Source organism: Bos mutus, chromosome 24, assembly GCF_027580195.1.
Source record: "Bos mutus isolate GX-2022 chromosome 24, NWIPB_WYAK_1.1, whole genome shotgun sequence".
NCBI lineage: Eukaryota > Metazoa > Chordata > Mammalia > Artiodactyla > Bovidae > Bos > Bos mutus.
This window is the reverse complement of record NC_091640.1, coordinates 35724954-35748352: the sequence shown is the minus strand read 5'-3', so window position 1 is coordinate 35748352 and position 23399 is coordinate 35724954. Positions and strand designations below refer to the sequence as shown.

The following is a 23399-nucleotide window of genomic DNA, read 5'->3' as shown; positions in this document are numbered from 1 at the left end:
CCTTCCAGGCGCTACCTGCTCGCCCCCTGCTCGGTCTCCGCCCCGTCCAGTCCTTCCCAGTTCCGCCCAGGTCCGATCTAAGGTCCCCGGAGCGGCGGGAGTCCCGCACCCGCGTCTGTAAGCTTGGAGGGCCTCCCGGCGAGGGGGCGGCGGGGCCCCTTCGGGCCGAAATGGGAGGCGGAGGCAGCGGCCCTTCCCGGCCCGGGGTCGCGGGTCCACGGGTCGGCTGTGCCCACGGCATCTGTGCCGGGAGTGCGGGCGGGGGTGGGGCGGGGGAGCCTCCGGCTGCACTTGGTTTGATTGAAAACCGCAACATGTTAAAGTTTTCCTTTGTTTTGGGTTGGGGGTTGGGAAATATGCCGTTTTCAGCGTGCACTTTTACAGCCGTTCTGCCGCTCCGCCTCCCGCCTTGGTTCGGTTCTCTGTCCGCATGTGTTATAGAAAATCTTGTTTTAATGTGTGTTTTTCTTCTTGGTAATTGCTTCCAGCTTTCGCTCTATTGGGCATGGGGCAGCGTTGTTTTAAGAAGCTCTTCGAAAATCAAGTCCGACCTAGGGACTGATCTTGTTTTGTGGTGGGTGGGACCCGAGGCGGTTCGGATCGCGTAGAATTACTGCTTAATTAATTAAAACGGGCACGGCCTGACACATGGTCTAACGATTTGTAAGTTGTTAGAGAAATGAAAAGTTCAGTCTCCACTGGGATCAAACTTTATGTATATGCCATTTATTATGTGTGTGTGTTCCCACTGGTACGTGCGTGCACGTAGGTGATCTCACGTACACACATATGTGATTGTGGTATGTTCGTGCATTGCAGCTCCAGGAATGCAGTGACAAAGTTATCTTGACAGTTCTAAGTGTGTTTAAGCCATCCTGTTAAATTATCTGTAGTTAAAACTACACGCTAAGGAAAATATTACAAATACATACATGTGACTATAGGCATTTAAGGCAAAGTGGTAAATTTAATTCTTAACTAGCACAATGGTTAGCACACAATGGACAGGAAACACTTTGAATGGACAGGTAATGAAGTGTCCTGTATTACAAGCCGAGGATCTTGTGTGCATTAAGTATGGTTTTTCATCTATTCTGTGAGAAAGTTGTATTTCAATATTTATATTTTATTCTGTTGTACTAATATATTAGACCCCTGCCATAGTTGATCCTTTAAGAAAAGGACATTTAATTGTATTTTAATTTTTGGATATTAGCTAAACTTCAGTGGAGATTTTGAATGTTAGATGACAATTCATTGGGTCCTAAATTTGAAAAAAAAAAAAAAATGACTGCTCTGAATCTAAACACAAGACAGTTCATATCCACGTTTCCAGGATGAAATATAAAAGGGTTCTTAAAATACATACTCTGCTGTAACCACCGTAATGTTATAATAGCTTTAATTTTGCAGTATGTTTTTGCTGACTTCATAAACCACAAAATTGACTCCTTTCTGTTTAACCGAAAGTGAAATTACAGCTTTGACCTATCTTATGGGATAGGTGGAATTTGTCTTATGGCTGAAGTGTAATATTAATACATGGCTCAAGTTGTTTTTTATAAATCAGTAGGTTCTCAAGCTGAAAAATCAATGTGCAAATCTTCATGATATGTTGTGTTAAAATAATAAATATTTTAAAAGAATAGCAGTGAACCAGTGTAAATGAAACATTACTGACACGTGCTCTAAGTCTTGTTTATGTAATAGAGGTCAGTTTTGCATCTCTTTAGGCAGTAAATAATTAATGTAATTTTTCTCTGTATACACATTTAGCTCTTAATCTAGTGAATCTCTTTAACATAGACAAGGCTTATTTGTTAGTTCCTATTAGCATTATAGCTTAAAAAAAAAAAAAAGCAGCAGCCTAGTATCAAAAATGTTTAAAGAGCAGTACAAGGTCTGGTGACTTAGAATGCAAACTGAGGTGATAAAACTATGTATTTTTTTAAAAACCTGCAAGAAAGTGATTTCTAGAGAAGTACCAAGATTAGAGAGGAGGGAGGAAATTGTGATTGGGACCTGGCTCCTGGTAGTGGTTACAAGGGCGTTGCAAGTGTGTGGTTCATTAAGCTGTGATTGCTTTTCTGAATCTGTGTTTTAGTCTGTGTGAAACTTTTTTTTCCCCTCTTTAAAGAAGCCTATGTGTAATGTGCTTTATGAAAGACTTCATGGAAGAACTTAGTATTTGATGACTTTAGAACACTGCTTGGGTTGCCCATTTGCAAACAGGTTAGACCTATTAAATGGTAACTGGCAGATAACCAGCAGGTGTATATAACTACTTCTGCATGTAAATAACACGTTAATTACGTTAATATTTTGAGACAAGACACCAGATTTAACTTTAAATCGTCTTCAGTTTTGCATGTTGTACGTAACAAATAGTAGGTAATCAGAGTATGTTTTTAAACTAGTGGACACTGTTCTGTCATCAGATATAAAATATACCCTATTTTTCAGCAAGTTGTGGTAATTAAGACTCAATTTAACTGTGGTATCAAAGCAATAGATCTTTTCATCCATTTTCAGTTTACTGGAACAGTAATCCTTCAGATCAGTCATTTCAGCCTCCGTTCTGATATTCTTAAGGATATCTTAAAATTATCAGCTTAAAATAAGTTTTAGTTTACTCAGACTTCATGAAGATGTGCCGAACAGCACCTGAAGAGATAGTGTTTTGTTTCAGGGGACACTGTGGTACTGGAGTTTCTGAAATGCTGTGAATCGTGGCCTTGTGCTTTACTTGCTGTATGGAATGGGTTGCTGTAGTTGCCGTGTTCTTTCTTGGCCTTGCTGTAAAGCAGAGTTGAAGAGATCATGTCTGTGCCACGTCTTACATCACAGGAACTTTCAGTTATGTTATAATGGTGATGTTTGTGGCGCTGGCTTTGTTGTGTGAAATACTTACAGGAAGTTTTAGTTGAGGTCTTCCATTGTTCAGAACGCTGCATGGCTTAGGTCACCTTGAGTTCACGTTTAAACAGGTCTATAACACAAATACAAGTTCCTCTAGCGAGGTACAACTGCTTTTCTTTAAAGGAAGTCATCTGTTCCTCTTAAAGTATCTTGGTGTCTGGTTGGTCTTGTGTGTGGCTGCAGTGGGGTATGTCGTCTCTCTTTTCTTCCTCTCAGCTGCTCCAGCGCCACAATTAGGCTGCCTATTGCTCAGCTGCAGCTGCTGGGTGATTATGAACCATCCAGCTCCTGTCTAAACTCAGAGGCAGATTTAGCCAAAGGAGCTGTAGTAACAGCAGAGGGTGAAAGAGAAGAGCCGGGGCCGCTGCCAGTATCATTTTAACACGTCTATGTGCCAAGGAATCGTTGGCTGCAGCAGCACCACTGTTGTCTTGGAACTAGCAGACTTGATAGCAACACCTCCTGGCTTGGGTTTACCTGGTGTTATTCTTTAAGATCTTGAACTTCGCTCCAGGGCAGAGAGGGAATGCTGTAAGTTGAGAGTACAGGGTAATGTACTATGAGGTTACTGATGGACTGAGCCGTGCTTCCTGCGTGCCCCCCCCCCACCATAGCAGTGCCCCTTATTTGAGTATAGATGGGATTTCAGATTCTCTGAAGCTTATATGAACCACATACTCTGCTGCTTTAAACTGTGTCTCTTGGAAGTGCTGCTGCTGTTACTGTTGTTTGGTGGGTGGCAGAGCTGATACACAGGTTCTTTGGACTCTCAGCTTTTCTTCCAGGAAGTGGAAAGACCTTCAAGAGGGATTATTTCTAGAGCTAGCTGCACAGGGCATCTCCCCTGTGACTGCTTGAGTTTTTCAAGTGGGAACCCCAGATTATTTTTCCTGTTGTTCTTCCTTTGTTCTGGGGTATGAGAAGATGGACATCAGCAAATGCATACATGGCATCAGCTGTATATGGCAAGCCCCAGCCTGGAAGATGCTGCAGGCAAATTGTTGCAGGTTCTGAAATGTTTCTCAGTTTATGATTACGCCAAGCAGAGAGCAGCGACATCTGTTCTCTCTTTTACCGTTGTTGTTGTTCAGTCGTGTCCGACTCTTTGCGACCCCATGGACTGTAGACCGCCAGGCTCTTGTGTCCATGGATTTCCCAGGCAGAAATACTAGAGTGGGTTGCCATTTCCTTTTCCAGATCTGCTCCACCCAGGGATCAAACCCTTGTCTCTGGCCACCAAGGAAGCCCCTCTTTACCATACCATTGGAAGATCTAGGTAGTTCCCCTTGCTAGTTCAGGTTTTCAAATTTAGTGGTTCAAGATTTGGTCAGTTTGGGGTAGGGGATAGAGAGTGTTGGGAGAAGTAGCTCTTAAACTTACATAGCCAAAAGGAGGGAAGATGTGCCGAAGACTGCACACTTGACGTTGTTATTGTGGCACATACTCTACAAGACACTGGTGTGTTGACCCCCACTCTGTGTGCTCCCATAGAACCCTGGTATCAAAGCATAGTTCTCCTTCCTTTCTAATTATTTTGTCTCATGACCGTGATATACTTGACCTGTAGTAAGCAATTGTTTCACATGAATCTTTGAGATCAGTCCCTAGGAGAATAAATCCTTAATAAATCTTGAATTGTATACAGGGATGTGGTTCAGTGTATATTTATATGAGTTTATATACACAGACTTTATCCACACATGTTTTTAAGGTATGATGCTGCTAAGTTACTTCAGTCGTGTCCCACTCTGTGCGACCCCATAGACAGCAGCCCACCATGCTCCCCCATCCCTGGGATTCTCCAGGCAAGAACATACCTGTACTAAAATTTTGCAAAAGTAGCTTAATGCTTTTTCAGAAGCTAATGTTAAAACAAGTTGTTTAGATTTTTAACCTTCAAAGTTTTGGCCTAGAAAATCACTTTTATAAAACTTTTTAAAAAGTTTCAACTGTAAATGTGAACTTAAAGATCATTTTGATATTTCTAACATAAACTGGAAACTTTGTTGTTGAAGTTATACTAGTTTCTAGTAAAGTTTATGAATGTTGAAAACCCAAAATCTTAGATTCTAAGAAAATACATGTGGTATCTTATCAGTGACAGTCAGTATTATAATTATGACTTAATAATATTCATATATTCAAGGACAAAACGATGAAGAAATCTTCATCTTCTTGATGTAACTAACATATGAAAGAATGCATAGGTCATAGGATATGTCTGCTGAATTATTGGTGGGGGTGGAGACAGGAAGTACTGGGAGGAAAAGACTGACCACTGAAATTTAAAGACTGTCTGGTTTCAGCCTCTTCCTAACAATGCGTTGATCTAAACTGATTACAGGAGATAGTCACTTCTTGAATTTTTTTAATGTAACTTTCAGTTTCTTAGCATTGAGTAGAAATTTGGATGAGGTGGAGAAAATCAGTGGCTTTTGCTGCATAAGTCAATACTTAAAACCGTTCCATGGCAAGTTTATTGATTTTTTGTGTGTTAGTTGCTCAGTTGTGTCCTTCTCTTTGAGACCCCCACGGACTGTAGCCTGCCAGGTTTCTCTGTCCATGGAATTCTCCAGGCAAGAATACTGAAGTGGGTTGCCATTCCCTTCTCCAGTGGATTTCTTAGATTTACTCTAATGCTATTAGTATTGATATTTTCCACCTTACGGATACTTTTTATTTTTTTCGGATACTTTTTAAATAATAGCAGTCAAGCATTTGAAAAAGAGCAGAGAAGGTAACATAATGTAATAAGGACAGGACTAAAAGGTCAAAGGCCACCTGGATTTTAACTCCACTTCTGACAGGAAAGAGCTGTGTGTGTTGGTATTTAGTCACTCAGTCGTGTCTGACTCTCTTGCAACCCCATGGGCTGCAGCCTGCCAGCCTCCTCAGTTCATGGGATTCTCCAGGCAAGAACACTGGAGTGGGTTGTCATTTCCTTGTCCAGGGGATCTTTCCAACCTAGGGATCGAACCCGCGTCTCCTGCTTTGGCAAGTGGATTCTTAGCCACTAAGCTATGTGGTCTTGGTCAATTCAGTGAACTCCATAGGCCTCAGTCTCACCATTTGAAATGGGGATATAGTTCGGCCACATGTTCTCTAACGCCTTATGTGACTCTACTACAGTTGAAGGTTTTTATGTTGATAAAAATATTAAGGAAATGCTTTGGAGTCTAAAATTTGAGACCTGATTAGATATCATATATCTAGTTAGGGTAAAAGTTAGGGTAAAAAATTGACCAATAGACTTAACACTGGACTTCCTCAAGCAAATGCAGTGTATTCCATTCAATAAGTGGGCACTTATTAAACCTATGATGCAGCAAATACAGTGCCAGTTTTGATGTTATGAAAATGATGGCAGCATGACTACTGCCTTCTAGGAATTCACAGTTGGGTGGAGCTGGCTATAATTAGAAGGCTGTTATGAATTTTTTAGATTGATCTTAGTGTGATAATCCGTTAGAGTACTTCTCTGATTTTTGGTGGTATTAGGGTGTGATACATCTGAAACTTTTCTTTGCACTGCATAGATTTAGATTCTAGTAAACTGATTGAATTTAGGCTTGAGTTGATGTTTTTCTAGATGTTAGTTCTTTACAGGTATTAGTGACTCACATGCACAGGCTCCCCAACACCTACCTAGAAGTTTTACTAGAAGAAAACACATTTGAAAGCAAGGCTTTTAAAATTTTTTTCAGATTTATTTTGCAGTAAAATTAGAAAAGTGAGGACTTACTGATTCATTGAAGCTCATAGTTGTGATGTCAGTTAACAGTCATGACTGGATGGCAGCTGTGCCCCATTGTGTCAGGAAAAGAGCCATTAGTGTTAAAACGAATTTACTTTTTTAATTGACAAAAGGGCAGACTAGTAGTTTTGGATATTTTTCTTTAATATGTGTAATTAATATTTAGAACAAGCCATGGGCATTTGAAAATGGTTAGCTTTTTAAGATTTCCAGAGTATTGAATAGAAAGAAAGAGAAGGACGGGAAAGAAAAGAAGCTACAATTTTAAGGTTGAAAGTAAAAATACTTTTTCCGGAAAAAGTTCTCTTCTGTAGGGTTTGTCTTTTTGGTTAGATTCTGGGCAGCCCATTAGAGTTTACCTGTAAAAGCCTAATATACAGATATAACAGTGTTTCAATGGTAAATATGTTCTGATTGGTTTCAGGTTTGGTTTGGTTTTTTTAATTCACCAGGCTCCGTGAACACAGGAAATACCTGGCCTACCAAATGCTCTGATTATACAGTGGGTGAACCTGTATTTCTGCCAGCCACCCTCTCTCCCCACCTTCCCTGCTTTTCACTATTTAAAAATTACTGCTCTGAGCTCCATATTAGGATGTGAGGACTCTAAGCTTGGTATAAGGACAGGAGATTCCCTAGTTCCTCCCGCCCGCTTGTACTGAAGCTTGCCTCCTGCTCCGACCGTGTAGGACAGTGTGAAAAATGGAAGCAGGTCAAAAGACTGGGAATGAGAAACGAAAACAAGGAAGGCAGAAGGGAAAACTGGGCAGTGGCCGTAATGCGGAGTCTGTGATTTTCTTTTTCACGTCCTTTTATCTGTCTCACACCCTTTCACTCCTCCTCTTAGGCGTTGGGTAAGGAAGGGATAAAACCTGTTTTATGACATATGCTTTGCTATACATTATCATGTTTAACTTAAATCTTTGAAATGCCTTTCCAAAAACACAGAAGAATTATGTGTAAGATAGGCTTTCATTACACACAAAGGAAAATTGAGGAGCAACAAGGATATGTAATTTGCCGAGGTCACGTGACTAGTTGATGTGCCTGAATGACTGACAGTGAGCGTGTTTCTTATGAGATGCCTTCCTTAGGGTTAAGGAGCAGCGATGGAAAGGGGGATTTCTTATCTTTTTCCTTCTTCTTTAAAGTGTGCATTTGCATTGGGGCTGAGAATTTTCAACACCTAGACTTTTCTTTTTAATGGAAGTAGCTTTGTGGTGCATATTTCATAATAGGTGTCAAAGTCAGATACTATATGTGCTGAAAAAGATGGGTTATTACAGTAGACTGTAGCAAGTGCTTTCCTTTTACAAGTTTGGGTTTGTAATGGAAAATTAATGTACTAATTCCAAAGCATTATTTATCTTTTTTATGAAACAGGATGTACAGCCCGATTGCAAAGAGACAGTGTTCACATGCTTTTCCAATCAAGTTTTTTTTCCTATCTAAATTTAATTCATCAAGGAATTCCCTGGCGGTCCAGTGGTTAGAACGGAGAGCCCGGAGTCAATCCCTGGTTAGGGAACTAAGATCTCATAAGCTTCTCACAAGCCATACAGTGTGGATAAAGAAAATAATGACATTAAAATTTTTTTCAATTAAATAATTTTTTTTCGAATTTATCAATAAAAAGAACAAAGAAGTATGCAGAAATGAGTTACTACTCTAACTCAACTGTAGTAAATGCTGTTCTTTTGTAAGCTTGGGTTTATAAAGTGTATATATGGTCTGTATGTATAAAGTCAGCACCCCTCCCCCATATATATGTCTGTAGTTTATGCTCGTATCAGTTTTCCAATTTCAAAGCTGGATCAAGCTGTACAGTATTGCCTTCTTTTCTGCTGAGTACATGATTTATTCCTAGATGAGTTGGTAGAAATAGCTGAAAGCTCTGTCTTATCTACATTGTCCTCATCACGTTTTGGGCTCATGCTGCAGAAGGAGATAAACTTTCTGGTTTGCTCCATGGGGAGGATGGTGGTTTCCTGAACTTGGTGCAGACCCACCAGCCTTCAAAGCTGCACTTCCTTCTAGAGGAAATCCAGTAGGATTCTTCCATACTGGCTTGTTCCTTTAGATCTTATTGTTTGTTCTTTGAATTCCTTGCTCTCTGGATGAAAAGTCTCATCTCAAGCTCTGAATGGAAATTTTGTTTGCTACTCTGTGGCCACTGTGTCCGTTACATTGGCAGTGATTTCCTTTACCACCTTGGCTTCCTTTTATTTCTTTCATTTTCTCATCTAAGAATGTACCCTTTATCTTCACTAATAAGCTGGAGCACTGTTTCCTGTGGGAATACAGCTTGATGTTGTAGCATTATTATCCCACATAGAACATCTACAGTACATCACCACCAGCACTTGTCCATTACTGCCTGTGCGTATTGAGTCTCCACGAGGGTTGGCAGATAGGTTTTACCATGTTGTGCCAGGGACATCCCTGATGATGCAGTGGTTACATGTCTGTGCTCCCACTGCAGGGGGCACAGGTTCTGTCCCTGGTTGGGAGCTGGCCTCCCTGCATGCCAGGCAGCGTAGCCAAACAGCAAAAAACTGTGCCAACTCTAAATGCTTGGAATGGCTGCCACCAGAATGTAAGCTCCACAAGGGCAGGGATCTTGCTTTTGTTTACTGAAGTTATCCCATGTATCTAGAACAATAACACATAGTAGACACATGTTAAATATATATATTTTTTTTAATGTGGGAGAGTGCAGCAGTTTGCTGACAGTGTTTGTCTAGCCTGGGCATGGAAGAAAGCAATGTCAGCAGCCAGCTCCTCACTGAAAACTCACGTGGTAACCTCAGGACTCCTTGCAGTGACAGGCCCAGCGCTAAACAATGGCACTGATGCTCAGGATGAATTCAAATAAACACTACTCGAGTCTGATGGAGAAACTGAGATTTGATTTAGCAGTGACATGTACATGTAAGGAGAGGTGAGAAAAGTACTTTTAGTAAGTGGGTTTTTCTTTATGTCATAGTCCCTAGCTTTTATTTTTCGTGGTTTTTTTTTTTCTTCAGTTGTGTCTGACTCTTTGAGAGTCCATGGTCTGTAGCCCGCTTAGCCCGCCAGGCCCCTCTGTACATGGGATTCTCCAGGCAAGAATACTGGAGTGGGTAGCCATTCCCTTCTCCAGGGGATCTTCCCGACCCAGGGATTGAACCTGGGTCTCCTGCAGGCAGATTCTTTACCATCTGAGCCCCCAGGGAAGTCCCTAGCTATGTCTCTGGCAGCCATGCTCTTAAGAACTCTGGCATTTGTCAGTTTCCCTTCATTGATGGTATCATATGGGGGCGTTTGGTTGAAAGTAGAACTGAGACAAATAGTCCTTGGCAGGGCAGTTACCTTCCAGTAACAACGTTGCACCGTAGAAGGGGAGACGGGCTTTTTAGTGGAAAAGTTGCAGGCCCTGCCTTGGTAGGGGACAGGAAGTAACCTAGTAGTTGCCTGAAGCTGTACAATTTAGTTGGGTAAACATGGTTAGAATATTTATTTGAAAGATGTAGACATAGATGGTATCTTCTTAATTCAGGCAACAATATTTGAGTTCAGTTCAGTCGCTCAGTCGTGTCCGACTCTTTGTGACCCCATGAACCGCAGCATACCAGGCCTCCCTGTCCATCACCAGTTCCCAGAGTCCACTCAAACCCATGTCCATCGAGTCAATGATGCCGTCCAACCATCTCATCCTCTGTTTTCCCCTTCTCCTCCTGCCCTCAATCTTTCCCAGCATCAGGGTCTTCCAGTGAGTCAGCTCTTCGCATTAGGTGGCCGAAGTATTGTCAGTTTCAGCTTTAACATCAGTCCTTCCAATGAACACCCAGGACTGATCTCCTTTAGGATGGACTGGTTGGATCTCCTTGCAGTCCAAGGGACTCGCAAGAGTCTTCTCCAACACTCACAGTTCAAAAGCATCAATTCTTCGGCGCTCAGCTTTCTTTATAGTCCAACTCTCACATCCATACATGACCACTGGAAAAACCATAGCCTTGACTAGACGCACCTTTGTTGGCAAAGTAATGTCTCTGCTTTTCAATATACTGTCTAGGTTGGTCATAATTTTCCTTCCAAGGAGTAAGCGTCTTTTAATTTCATGGCTGCAGTCACCATCTGCAGTGATTTTGGAGCCCAGAAAAAGAAAGTCTGATACTGTCTCCACCGTTTCCCCATCTATTTCCCATGAAGTGATGGGACCAGATGCCATGATCTTCGTTTTCTGAATGTTGAGCTTTAAGCCAACTTTTTCACTCTCCTCTTCCACTTTCATCAAGAGGCTCTTTAGTTCCTCTTCACTTTCTGCCATAAGGGTGGTGTCATCTGTATATCTGAGGTTATTAATATTTCTCCCGGCAATCTTGATTCCAGCTTGTGCTTCTTCCAGCCCAGCGTTTCTCATGATGTACTCTGCATATAAGTTAAATAAGCAGGGTGACAATATACAGGCTTGACGTACTCCTTTTCCTATTTGGAAGCAGTCTGTTGTTCCATGTCCAGTTCTAACTGTTGCTTCCTGACCTGCATCCAGGTTTCTCAAGAGGCAGATCAGGTGGTCTGGTATTCCCGTCTCTTTCAGGATTTTCCACAGTTTCTTGTGATCCACCCAGTCAAAGGCTTTGGCATAGTCAATAAAGCAGAAATAGATGTTTTTCTGGAACTCTCTTGCTTTTTCGATGATCCAGCGGATGTTGGCAATTTGATTTCTGGTTCCTCTGCCTTTTCTAAAACTAGCTTGAACATCTGGAAGTTCACGGTTCACGTATTGCTGAAGCCTGGCTTGGAGAATTTTGAGCGTTACTTTACTAGTGTGTGAGATGAGTGCAATTGTGTGGTAGCTTGAGCATTCTTTGGCATTGCTTTTCTTTGGAATTGAAATGAAAACTGACCTTTTCCAGTCCTGTGGCCACTGCTGAGTTTTCCATATTTGCTGGCATATTGAGTGCAGCACTTTATTTGAGTACAGAAGCAAACTAATAATGATGGTTTAAGACTGTAGTGGGCAGTTTACCACCTAAAGTAATGAAAACTCTAAAAATGCCCTAGACTTTTTTATATGAAAAGTTTAGGAAACACTCTGGGAGGGGAGGGGGTCAGAATAGAACGGGACTTTTATCTGCATTTCTATAGCATTGTTAGTGATTGAGAAAAGACAGTAGCTGTATCAAAGAATTTGGTGGGGGTAGTGGTAGGTGGAAATTACAGTGGAGCTAAAACCTCCCTTTTCCCCAATCTCAAGGCGCACTTTCCTTCCCACCCCTCACCCCCACCCTGCTCCCTTAAGCCACTTCTCCTGGGGCTTAATTTTTGATTTTGAATTTTTTTTTAATGTATCGAACTTAAGTCAGAAGGAGGAGCTTGTAATAAAGGTCAAGTGGAAGAGAGCGTCAAGAACCTCTTAGGATATCATCAGAGGATGAGTAGGAGTTTTAGGATGATTGATGCTTACAAGATGGAAAATCTGACAGCATAGACAACTCTTAGAGATCAATCCACAGCTAGAAGAAAGAAACCACAGATCTGCAGTAGCAGAAAGTTGAAATAATAGGTAGTAAAAAAGAGCTGACATGTCTTCTTTTTAATCTCCTGACTTCTGTAACAAGAGGATATTCTTTCGTGGAAAAGCTAGTAAAAAAGTATAAGAAACTAGTTAGGAGATAATAAGAGGGCATAGCTTTAACTGATGTCAGGCTTTTAGGTCTCAACGAATCCATTGGAAGGTTCTGAAAGACATTTCTGATACTCGCAGGACCCCACCAGTAATAGAAATCATGGAGACAGACATCTCAAAAAAAGAAAGAATTAAATGACATCTTAAAAGGTGAATTTTAATAAATGCAGACACTGAAAGTTGCCTTTGAATCTGGACAGAATTCTGTCAGTTTATTAAACAGTTACCATTTATAAACAATTGGAATGTTATTGATACAAAAAAGTAACCTTTAACAGTTGTCCAGCAGGCTTTATGGAATCCTTTACCCACATTTTGGAGTTTGCAGGAATACTCACTCTGGGTCATCTGTCAATGGTACTTTTCCTGTGTTGGTGAGTGGTCCGACCTGATAAAGCTTCATTTCCTTCTAAAGGCAAGGGCCAGTGATTCCTTTTCCATGTTTTTTTTTCTTTTTCTGTTGTATTTTCCCCTTTCTGCAATTATTAAATCTTCTAATGTCCCTATAAACTTTGCTCTTTCTTTTTGATATTCAGAGTCAGGGATATTAACACGCTTAGAGCTCTTTTTATGTATTTCTGGGTTTTGTTTTTTAAAGAAAAAATAAATTGGAGTATATGAGCATGGGTGTTTGTCCCATAATGTCTGTGAACATTGTTTTATTTTTGTTATATATGTGAACAATTTTTATTTGCTTTTTCAGTTGAAGGCTACTGTGCATTTTTCCAGGTGGTAAACTGGCTGCTCGTAACCTTTGCCAGTTTTACTCTTGAGATGTCTTTTTCTGATAGATGTTTACAGACTGTTCGTATACTATGGATACTAATCTTTAATGTTACAAGCATTTCCCTCATATCTCTGCTTGTCTTTATTTTTTCTAATATTTTTCTTTAATCTTAAAAAGTTATTGCAAATAATTTTCCTTTTGTAACGTCTGGATTTTGTATTCTAAGAATACTTTCCACAACTGACAATCATTTTAAAAATTCTATTTATGGGTTTTTGTTTTGGTTTATATTGCAAATAATCTAGCTTTTTACTCTGAAATTTATCTATGTTGTGAGATAAGACTCCAGTTCTTTTCTTCGTCAGATGATGGAGCACACCAGCTGTTTATTAAATCTCTACCTTTTTCCCGCTGATTCAGAATGCCACCTTTAGCATTTACAGATTCTTACTCTCAGGCTTGTTTGAGGGCACTCTTTATTTTCTGATATTTACGTGTTTAGTCTTTGGCCAGTACCACATAGCTAGGTGAAGGTAATTGTGACCTTGATAACAGCAGCAGGAGCAGCAGCTAATCATTATTTACATGTGTGTCCATCACAACAACAAATACTTTTAACGTATTTTACCTGATTGTTTCTTACAAAACTCTGAGTTGGGTATTCTTTTTTCTTTTGAAAATCTGGCTTAAATGTTCTGACGTGTAGCCGTTTTGTTTAATGAAAGGATTTTCTTACTTTTTTCTTCCCTTGAAATCTCTGAAGCCCTAAGCCCCTCACAAGCCTGCCTGTCCTTGCGTGGGGGCTGTGTCCGTCTTTTCTGTCTGGTTCACGTCTTAGCGTGTGTGCTGCCAGAGAAAGCAACTGAGTTAAGTATTCTCAATGTCTTTATTTTTGCAAGTGAAGAAGTAGGCTTTGAGAAGTTAGGTTTATTCCAATTACAATCTAAGACTGCCACCAGCTTTCCAACTCCAGTCTATTCTTTGAACCATGAGGTTGTGGTTACTAGTGGGACACATTTCCTCATTTTTTTCTCTTTTCAGAAATTTCTCAGCTGTTCTTATGCATCTACTTCTTCATGTGAACATCGTGATTTTGATGTAGATACTGTTAATTATTTAGATTTATTTAGGGAAGAATGGACATCATAATAATGGATCTTACTATCTAAAAATAAGTGGCATGGTTCCATTTATTAAGGTTCTTTATATCCTACAGTGTTTTATTTTTTTAATATAGACTCTGAACATTTTTTTGTTAAGCTTATTCATAGGTATTATTTCATGTGTGGTTTTAGAAAAACTTGTTATTTGGAAATAATTTCAAAGTTACGGAAGAGTTACAAAAATAGTGCAAAGAATTCCTCGAGCTCCCTCACCCAGATGTACCAGTTGCTAACATTTTGCCTCAGTCAGTAAAGAATCCGCCTGCAATGCAGGAGACTGGGGTTCAATCCCTGGGTCAGGAAGATTCCCCTGGAGGTGGGTATCCTCCCCACCCCCACCCCCATCTTGAAAGTTACTTGCAAGTGTCATTCTTGTTACCCTTAAGTACTACAGTGTGTATTCCTTAAAGCAAGGACACTTTCTTATACACCCACACTACCGTCAAATCGAATTCGGGGGTTTTAACATCCCCATAATGCAGTCATCTAATAGACCATTGTCGTAGGTTGAATTGCGTTCTGCTAGAAGTTCTAGGCCCCACCACCTGTGAATGCAGCCTGATTTGGAAGCAGGGTGTCTGCAGATGTGATCTAGTTGAGATGTAGTCATACTGAATTAGGGTGACCCCACTCCGGTACTTTTGCCTGGAAAATCCCACGGATGGAGGAGCCTGGTAGGCTGCAGTCCATGGCCTTGCTAAGAGTTGGACACAACTGAGCGACTTCACTTTCACGCATTGGAGAAGGAAATGGCAACCCACTCCAGTGTTCTTGCCTGGAGAATCCCAGGGACGGGGGAGCCTGGTGGGCTGCCATCTATGGGGTCGCACAGAGTCGGACATGACTGAAGCGACTTAGCAGCAGTAGCAGCAGTGCATTATGACCGGTGTCCTGTTAAGAGGAAAGTGTCATGTGACCAGAGGGACAGAGGTGGAGTGATACAGCTTCAAACCAAGCCCCACGGGCTGCCACCCACAACCAGAAGTTAGGGGCGGGAGAGGTTCTCTCCAGCGTTTTGGAGGGAGCATGGTCCTGCCAACACCTTGATTTTGAACTGCTAGTCTCCCTTACTGTGAGAGAATACTTTCTGTTGTTTTAAGCCTTTTTCTTTTATTCCTTCCTTCTTTTCTAGCAGCCCTAAGATGCTAATGCAGCAGTCCATAATCCACATTTTTCTGATTATCCCAATAATGTCCTTTATAGCAAAAATCCAGAATCCAATGCACTGCATTTAGTTATGTCTCTCTAGTCTCCTTCAATCTGGATAGTTCTTCAGCCTTTATCTTTCGTGATGTTGATATTTTTGAAAAGTCAGAATGCTTGTTTTGTTCAGTGTACCTCGTTGAGATTTCTCTGTGCTTCCTCGTGATTGGATGCAGATTACGGGAGGAATACTGCGTCTGGGTGTTGTGCCCTGCCGTGTAGGGCCCGTCAGGAACAAGGCACCGCTTGTTAGTCTGTCCTGTTATTGGCAGTATTAACTCTGCTTTGGTAATGTGATATCTGTTGGGCTTCTCCACTGTAAAGTTAGCATTTTTTTCTTCTTCATTAATAGTTGATACATGGAAAAATAGTTTTAGTTTCCATGAACGTGAGTCTTTCCTGAATTGGTTATTGAAATGACTGCAGAATAATGCTTTTCTTAATCCTGTAATTCCTTCTACATTTATTAGTTGGGGTTCTCTAAGAAAATCTTCCTTTCACTCTCCTGTGTTATCAGAGTGATTTTTGGATTTTCTCTTTAGCCAACAGGTTATAATCCATTACTGTCGCTATTCCTTTTGTTGCTCAATTTCATCCTACATTTGGCAAGCAAGAGCCTCTTCAGGATGCTTCCTGTACACTACGATATATCCACATCTTGTTTTGATTACTACTTATTTATTTTTTGGTATAAGATGTCCCAGGCTCTGAAACCAAGCAGAGAGCTGGTGTGTCTGCAGTGCAGAAAGGCAAACTCTTGACAGCGGGAGTTGTTAGCAAAAACAGGATTTGATGAAGGGCCCTGCGCAAGGCAGTGGGAGACAAGCCTCGGGTCCACTGCAACTTGGTCTTTCGTGTCCCACTCTTTGCGACACCAGTGGTCTGTAGCCCACCAGGCTTCTCTGTCCATAGGATTCCCAGGCAAGAATACCGGAGTGGGTCTCAGAGTTGGGGATATTCTTAAAGGGGAAGAACAAAGAGGCTGGGATTAACCATGGTCTTGTGACATTTCTGGATCATAGTTTTGGGAGTCAGGATGTTTCTGGTTTATGATTCTCTGCCCAGGTGGTCCATGGCTCAGGAGTCAGTTAGCTGTCTTGCCCTAAAGAAATGACCCAATCTTGTATGTTACTGATGATATCTACAATAGCTATTTGTAGGGATCTGATTCTGGTAGATTAGTGTTCAGTTAGCACAGGATTGCAGTCAGAGGGGACAAAAAAAGGATAAAGTTTTGGATAAAGAGATTAATCCTAAACTTGATAATGGAACTTGGTTTGGGGAGGACTTAGTTTGAGTCCCCGCTACTGTTTTAACTTTCCCCAGATCCTTGAGGGGTTGGAGTGACAGCTGCTCTGGCTACTTCTTGCCGAAACAGGGTGTAGTTCTGCCTCAATTTGGGGGATGGAAATGTTGCATGCCAAGCTTCAAATAGGATCACAGGTCGCTGAGAAATAATACTTGTACTTTTCATTTAATAAAATGACAATAAAAGATTTCAACAGGAAATACAGAAGGTTCTAACAAATTACTTAAAAGGTAAGGAAACTTAGCAGCTCAGTATTTCCTCCCCCAAAAATGTTGTTCTCTTAACAAAGAAAACATACTCAAGTTTTGTACCATATTGCCTTTAATATTAAAATTCATTAACTGAGTGAAATTCATTCTAATCTTAGTCCTGACCACACACAGAATTCCTTTCTAAAGATTTTTTAGTTTTCTCTTGCAAATCTTCTACAACTTTCTGTATCCATATTAAGTTGTCCCCTACTTTCGTTCCCTTAACAAAATGCATTTCCATTCCTTATACTTTTTTTACTTGCATACAAAGATGTTTTCCTTATTAATTTTTAGTTTTAATTACATATATTAATTAAAATTCTCAACTCTTAAAACCTGAATTTCTGATGAAAACTAAGAAGTAATCAATTGTGGACTCTCTATCATACCACCATTTTCTCATTGGCAAACTGACAGATGTATTCCATAACCTCCAGAAACGTTCATTTCCTTACAGCATAATTTGCTGTTCTTTTTGGCCACATGATGCACTGCGTGGCATGCGGAATCTTAGTTCCCCAGACAGGGATTGAATCTGGCCCTGCGGCATTGAGAGCACAGTCTTAACTACTGGACCGTTAGGGAAGTCCTTCTTTTTTTTTTTTACTTGAAGTGTTGATTTACAGTATTATGTTAGTTGGATATTTCTAATGAATCCAAGAATCTTTAGTTTTTCTCTCTAAAAGTAGGGAAACTTAGACTTGTTTAGCAGTTAATGTTTCAGTATTTTATCTTATTTGAAATGATCTGGGTATTCAGTGAATTCCCATCATTTAACCTAATTTGTGTGTGTGTGCACATGCGCATGTGCATGTGCTCACTCAGTGGTATCCAACTCTTTGCGACCCCATGGACTGTAGCCTGCCAGGTTCCTCCATCCATAGGTTTCTCCAGGCAAGAATACTGGAGTGGGTTGCCATTTCCTTCTTCAGTGGATCTTCCTGAACCAGGGATCAAACCCACATCTCCTGCATTGGCAGGTGGCTTCTTTACCACTGAGCTACCTGGGAAGCCCCTAACCTAATTTAGCAGAACTCTATAAACTTTCAAGTACCAAAAATCTGGAGAAACTATTTTTAAATAGACATGCACTGTGCTTAGTCGCTCAGTCATGTCCGACTCTGAGACCCCATGGACAGTAGCCCACCGGGCTCCTCTGTTCGTGGGGATTCCCCAGGCAAGAATACTGGAGTGGGTTGCCAAGCCCTTCTGCAGGGGAACTTCCTGACCCAGGGATTGAACCAGGGTCTCGTACATTGCAGGCAGATTCTTTACCGTCTACCTGGGAACTACATGGTAGCAAAGCATAATTATACCTGAAGAGTTCACCTAAAAATTCTCACCTCATTTATCTCTATTTCATTACCTTCCATTAATATTATCAAGTCTACCTCTTGGGGTTTGATTATTTGCTGGGATGGCTAACAACCCAGGAAAAGTTCATTTACTTGGCTCCTGGTTTATTATAAAAGGATATAGCTTGGAAACGGGCGATAGAAGAGGGGCAAGGGGCGTGGGAAAGGGCTTGGGGCTTCCAGGTGAGCTACCCTCCCAGAACCCCCAGGTCGATTCAGCACCTGGAAGGTCTCTGAACCCCTTCAGTTAGGATTTTTCTGGAGGCTTCTTTACAGAGGCCTCACTTCTTGCAATGCAGGAGACCCATGTTTGATCCCTGGGTTGAGAAGATCCCCTGAAGAAGGGAATGGCAACCCACTCCAATATTCTTGCCTGGAGAATCCCATCAACAGAGGAGCCTGGCAAACTACAGTCCATGGGGTTGCAAAGAGTCGGACACAACTGAAGGACTCACTCAGTGATGAAATCATTGACCTTTGGTGGCTAGTTCAACCTCCAGCTTCTGTTCCTTCCCCCGAGGTGGGAGTGTTTGGTGGGTCTGAGAGTTCCACCACTTCACTGACCTGGTTGGTTCCTCTGGCATCCAGCCTCGCCCCACCATTAAGGGCTTTCTAGGGGTTACCACTGAGAGAAACTCAGGGCCTTGTGGTAAGTAACAGAAGGTGTTCCTTCACTTTTTATTGCTCTTATCAGGAGATTCCTAGGGTTTTAGGAGCTCTGGGCTAGGAATAGGGAAGTGAAGTGAAAGTCGCTCTTTCGTGTCCGACTGTTTGTGACCCCATGGGCTATATTACTATCCACGGAATTCTCCAGGCCAGAATACTGGAGTGGGTAGCCTTTCCCTTCTCCAGGGAATCTTCCCAACCCAGGAATCGAACCCAGGTCTCCCGCATTGCAGGCAGATTCTTTACCAGCTGAGCTACAAGAGAAGCCCTAGGAATAGGAAGGAAAAGCAAATACATGTTTCTTAGTGTTAATTATCATGTGTCAGGTAGCTCCTGGCCACATGGGAAGTTGAACAGCTGAAATGTGGCTGGTCCACATTGAGATGTGAAATATACCCAGATTGTGAAGACTTGATATGATAGAAAGAATGTAAATAATTCAGCTGTTTTTGTTGATGCATGTTGAAATGGTAATATTTTGGGTATGTTAAGCAACATCTGCTGGATCATCGAAAAAGCAAGAGAGTTCCAGAAAAACATCTATTTCTGCTTTATTGACTATGCCAAAGCCTTTGACTGTGTGCGGAAGACTTCCCTGGTGGCTCAGATGGTGAAGTGTCTGCCTACAATGTGGGAGACCGGGTTCAATCCCTGGGTTGGGAAGATCCCCTGGAGAAGGATATGGCAACCCACTCTAGTACTCTTGTGTGGAAAATCCCACAGACGGAGGAGCGTTGTAGGCTACAGTCCATGGGATTGCAAAGAGTCGGACGTGACTGAGCGACTTGACTCACTTTTGACCATGTGGATCACAATAAACTGTGGAAAATTCTGAAAGAGATGGGAATACCAGACCTGCCTCTTGAGAAATCTGTATGCAGGTCAGGAAGCAACAGTTAGAACTGGACATGGAACAACAGACTGGTTCCAAATAGGAAAAGGAGTGTCAAGGCTGTATATTGTCACCCTGCTTATTTAACTTATATGCAGAGTACATCATGAGAAACGCTTGACTGGAAGAAGCACAAGCTGGAATCAAGACTGCCGGAAGAAATGTCAATAACCTCAGATATGCAGATGACACCACCCTTATGGCAGAAAGTGAAGAGGAACTAAAGAGCCTCTTGATGAAAGTGGAAGAGGAGAGTGAAAAAGTTGGCTTAAAGCTCAACATTCAGAAAACGAAGATCATGGCATCTGGTCCCATCACTTCATGGGAAATAGATGGAGAAACAGTGGAGACAGTATCAGACTTTCTTTTTCTGGGCTCCAAAATCACTGCAGATGGTGATTGCAGCCATGAAATTAAAAGACGCTTACTCCTTGGAAGGAAAGTTATGACCAACCTAGATAGCATATTCAAAAGCAGAGACGTTACTTTGCCAACAAAGGTCCGTCTAGTCAAGGCTGTGGTTTTTCCAGTAGTCATGTGTGGATGTGAGAGTTGGACTGTGAAGAAAGCTGAGCGCCGAAGAATTGATGCTTTTGAACTGTGGTGTTGGAGAAGACTCTTGAGAGTCCCTTGGACTGCAAGGAGATCCAACTAGTCCATTCTAAAGGAGACCAGCCCTGGGTGTTCATTGGAAGGACTGATGCTAAAGCTGAAACTCCAGTACTTTGACCACCTGATGCAAAGAGTTGACTCACTGGAAAAGACTCTGATGCTGGGAAGGATTGGGGGCAGGAGGAGAAGGGGACGCCAGAGGATGAGATGGCTGGATGGCATCACCTACTCGATGGATGTGAGTTTGAGTGAACTCCAGAAGTTGGTGATGGACAGGGAGGCCTGGCGTGCTGCGATTCATGGGGTCACAAAGAGTCGGACACGACTGAGTGACTGAACTGAACTGAAAGTGGAAGTGAAGGCGCTCAGTTGTGTCCAACTCTTTGCGATCCCATGGACTGTAGTCTACCAGGCTTCTCTGTCCGTGGGATTTTCCAGGCAAGAGTACTGGAGTGGGTTGCCATTTCCTTCTCCAGGGGATCTTCCTGACCCAGGGATCGAACCCAGGTTTCCGCATTGCAGGCAGACACTTTACCCTCCGAGCCACCAGGGAACTGAACTGAAGTAAGAAGTTATTACAAATAATCTCACCTGCTTGTTTTTCGCTGCCCTTTCCCTAAATCAGGGATCGAACCCCAGGCTTTCAGCCATGAAAGCTCAGAGTCACGACCACTAGACCACCAGGGAATTCCCCTATTTTTTTTCGCCTTTTTAAATGTGGCTGCTAGAAGATTTAAAGTTACGTATGTGACTCACATCATTGTTCTGGAGCCAGGCTGCCTGGGGCTATCTTTGATTTGAGGCAAGTTACATTATCCCTATGCCTCAGTTTTCTCATCCTTAAAGGAAAAGAGAAAGTAGCGTTTAACTCACGGGGTGGTTTTAAAGATGAAGTGGGTTATCGTGTGCCAGAGTACTTCGTGCCTGGCATCCAGTCAATGCCCAGTGCTGTCTGTCACTGTTCCCAGTAAGAGTGCAAGCTGCCTGAGCACTGGCGCTTTGTTTCGTTCTCTGCTGTAACTCCACTTTTAGGCTCTCAAAGTGTTTTTTGAATTCATGAATGAATATGGAGAATTTCTGAGTAACCTAGGTGATGATCTGGAAGGAGGTCTCTTGATTACCCAGTGTTTGTTGAAAAGACATTTAGAACTAAGAAAATTGCATCCCTAAAAAGACAAATGGCCTCACTCTTAGAAAATCTCTATACCAAAAATATTAGAAAAATCAAAAGACAGATATATTTTGAGATTAAGAAGTAGAAAATATACATTTTTATTGTTTGCATTGCATTTGCTAGGCTGGTCTAGACTCTCAATAAAAATTCTAAGTCTGAAAAAAAAAAACCTACAGTAAGTGGTCACATCTGGTGATGCCAAGGAAAGTGCTGCTACTGGTTGTTGATGGCTTTAAGGGCTTTTCAGTGCAGGTGCTTCCTCAGAAAAACTCTTAATTTGCTAGGGACTGATATTTGTTAGCAGCCCTCCCAAGAGAAGATTCTTGAGAGTGGGAAGATTGGCCTGACTCAGAAACTCTTCACTAGATACTTCCCTGTTTCCCTAGCTTGTTCCATAGCAACCCCAAACCAGTGTCAGGTACTGAACGCCAGTAAAAAGGGAACTTCTCAAAGCATCCAGAGATTAAAGAGCATAGTCAGTCACTCGTGTCTGACTCTTCGTGACTCCATGGACTGTAGCCTGCCAGGCTCCTCTGTCCATGGGATTCTCCAGGCAAGAATACTGGACTGGGTTGCCACTTCCTCCTGCAGGGGATCTTCCCAACCCAGGGGTTGAACCAAGGTCTCCCGCATTGCAGGCAGATTCTTTACCATCTAAGCCACCAGGGAAACCGAAAAGAGCATAGAACTAATTTCTTCTTGAGAAGTGTCAAGTAATTTACCTATGACATATTTTAATAATTTTTTAATAGAATTTTTGACAGCTTTTATGCTTATTGATTTATTTAGGTCTCCTTTTAACTGAGTTACTAACTTTTTTCTTTCTTTTTTTTTGTCTTTTTAGCTGAATTGGTTTTATTGATTTCCATTTGCCTAGATAGTCACCTCTTTCATCTAGTTGTTAAAACTTTATTAGAAGAGAGCTGTACAAAGTTCCTGTTTATAGTTTTTTCAGATCCTCTGTTGCTCTAGTATTCTCACACCTAAAACTGTGTACTCTCCCTTTCCATGTTTGGATTAAGATGAAATCTCGTGGTGTATCTATTTCATTGATTTTTATTTGTAAATCGTATTGTAAGTTTTTCCATTATAATAATGAAATAAAGTTAAAAGAAAAATTAATTAGAAATAGCAGGAAAAGAAATCTCAGTATAATTTACAAATAAAAATCCTTTCTTGGGGTTTCTAGTGGCTACTTGAGCTTCCTTGGTGGCTCAGATGGTAAAGAATCTGCCTGCAATGTGGGAGACCTGGCTTTGATCCCTGGGTCAGAAAGTTCCCCTGGAGAAGGAAATGGCAACCCACTCTAGTATTCTTGCCTGGAGAATTCCATGGACAGAGGAGCCTGGAAGGCTAGAGTCCATGGGGTCACAAAGAATCGGACTCAGACACGACTAAGTGGCTTTCACTTTCACTTGGTTTTGTTTTTCCCTAAGTTTTAAGTAGTTTATTTGTAGTAATTCCTTTTTAGTAATAGGTGTGTACGGCTATGAATTTTGCTCTGAATACAGCCTTGGCTGTAGCTCACTAATTTGGTAGGAAGTTGTTATTTTTATTTTATAATTTCAGTTTTTGTTTCTTCCTTGAAGTGGTATTAGATCATGAAAAACTTTATGTGTTCATCTTATTTAGGAAAAGTTGAAAAAATACTTTCTGTGTACCATTTCTTTATGTTTTATAGTGTATAGGATTCTGTTGTCAGT

At 41.4% G+C, this 23399-nt stretch overlaps 1 protein-coding gene across 4 annotated transcripts in view; it reads left to right on the top strand.

Annotated features, from left to right (window-relative positions):
- YES1 (YES proto-oncogene 1, Src family tyrosine kinase) overlaps nucleotides 1-23399 on the top strand; it is a 63880-nt gene that overhangs the window by 794 nt on the left and 39687 nt on the right. The window contains exon 1 of one of the 4 annotated variants that reach the window (XM_070361504.1): nucleotides 99-117. The exons of the other annotated variants lie outside the window; for them this stretch is intronic. The gene's annotated coding sequence lies outside the window, so the exon portion shown is untranslated. Of the gene's footprint in view, nucleotides 1-98; nucleotides 118-23399 lie in introns of those variants that run through there. 4 annotated transcript variants of the gene reach the window in all.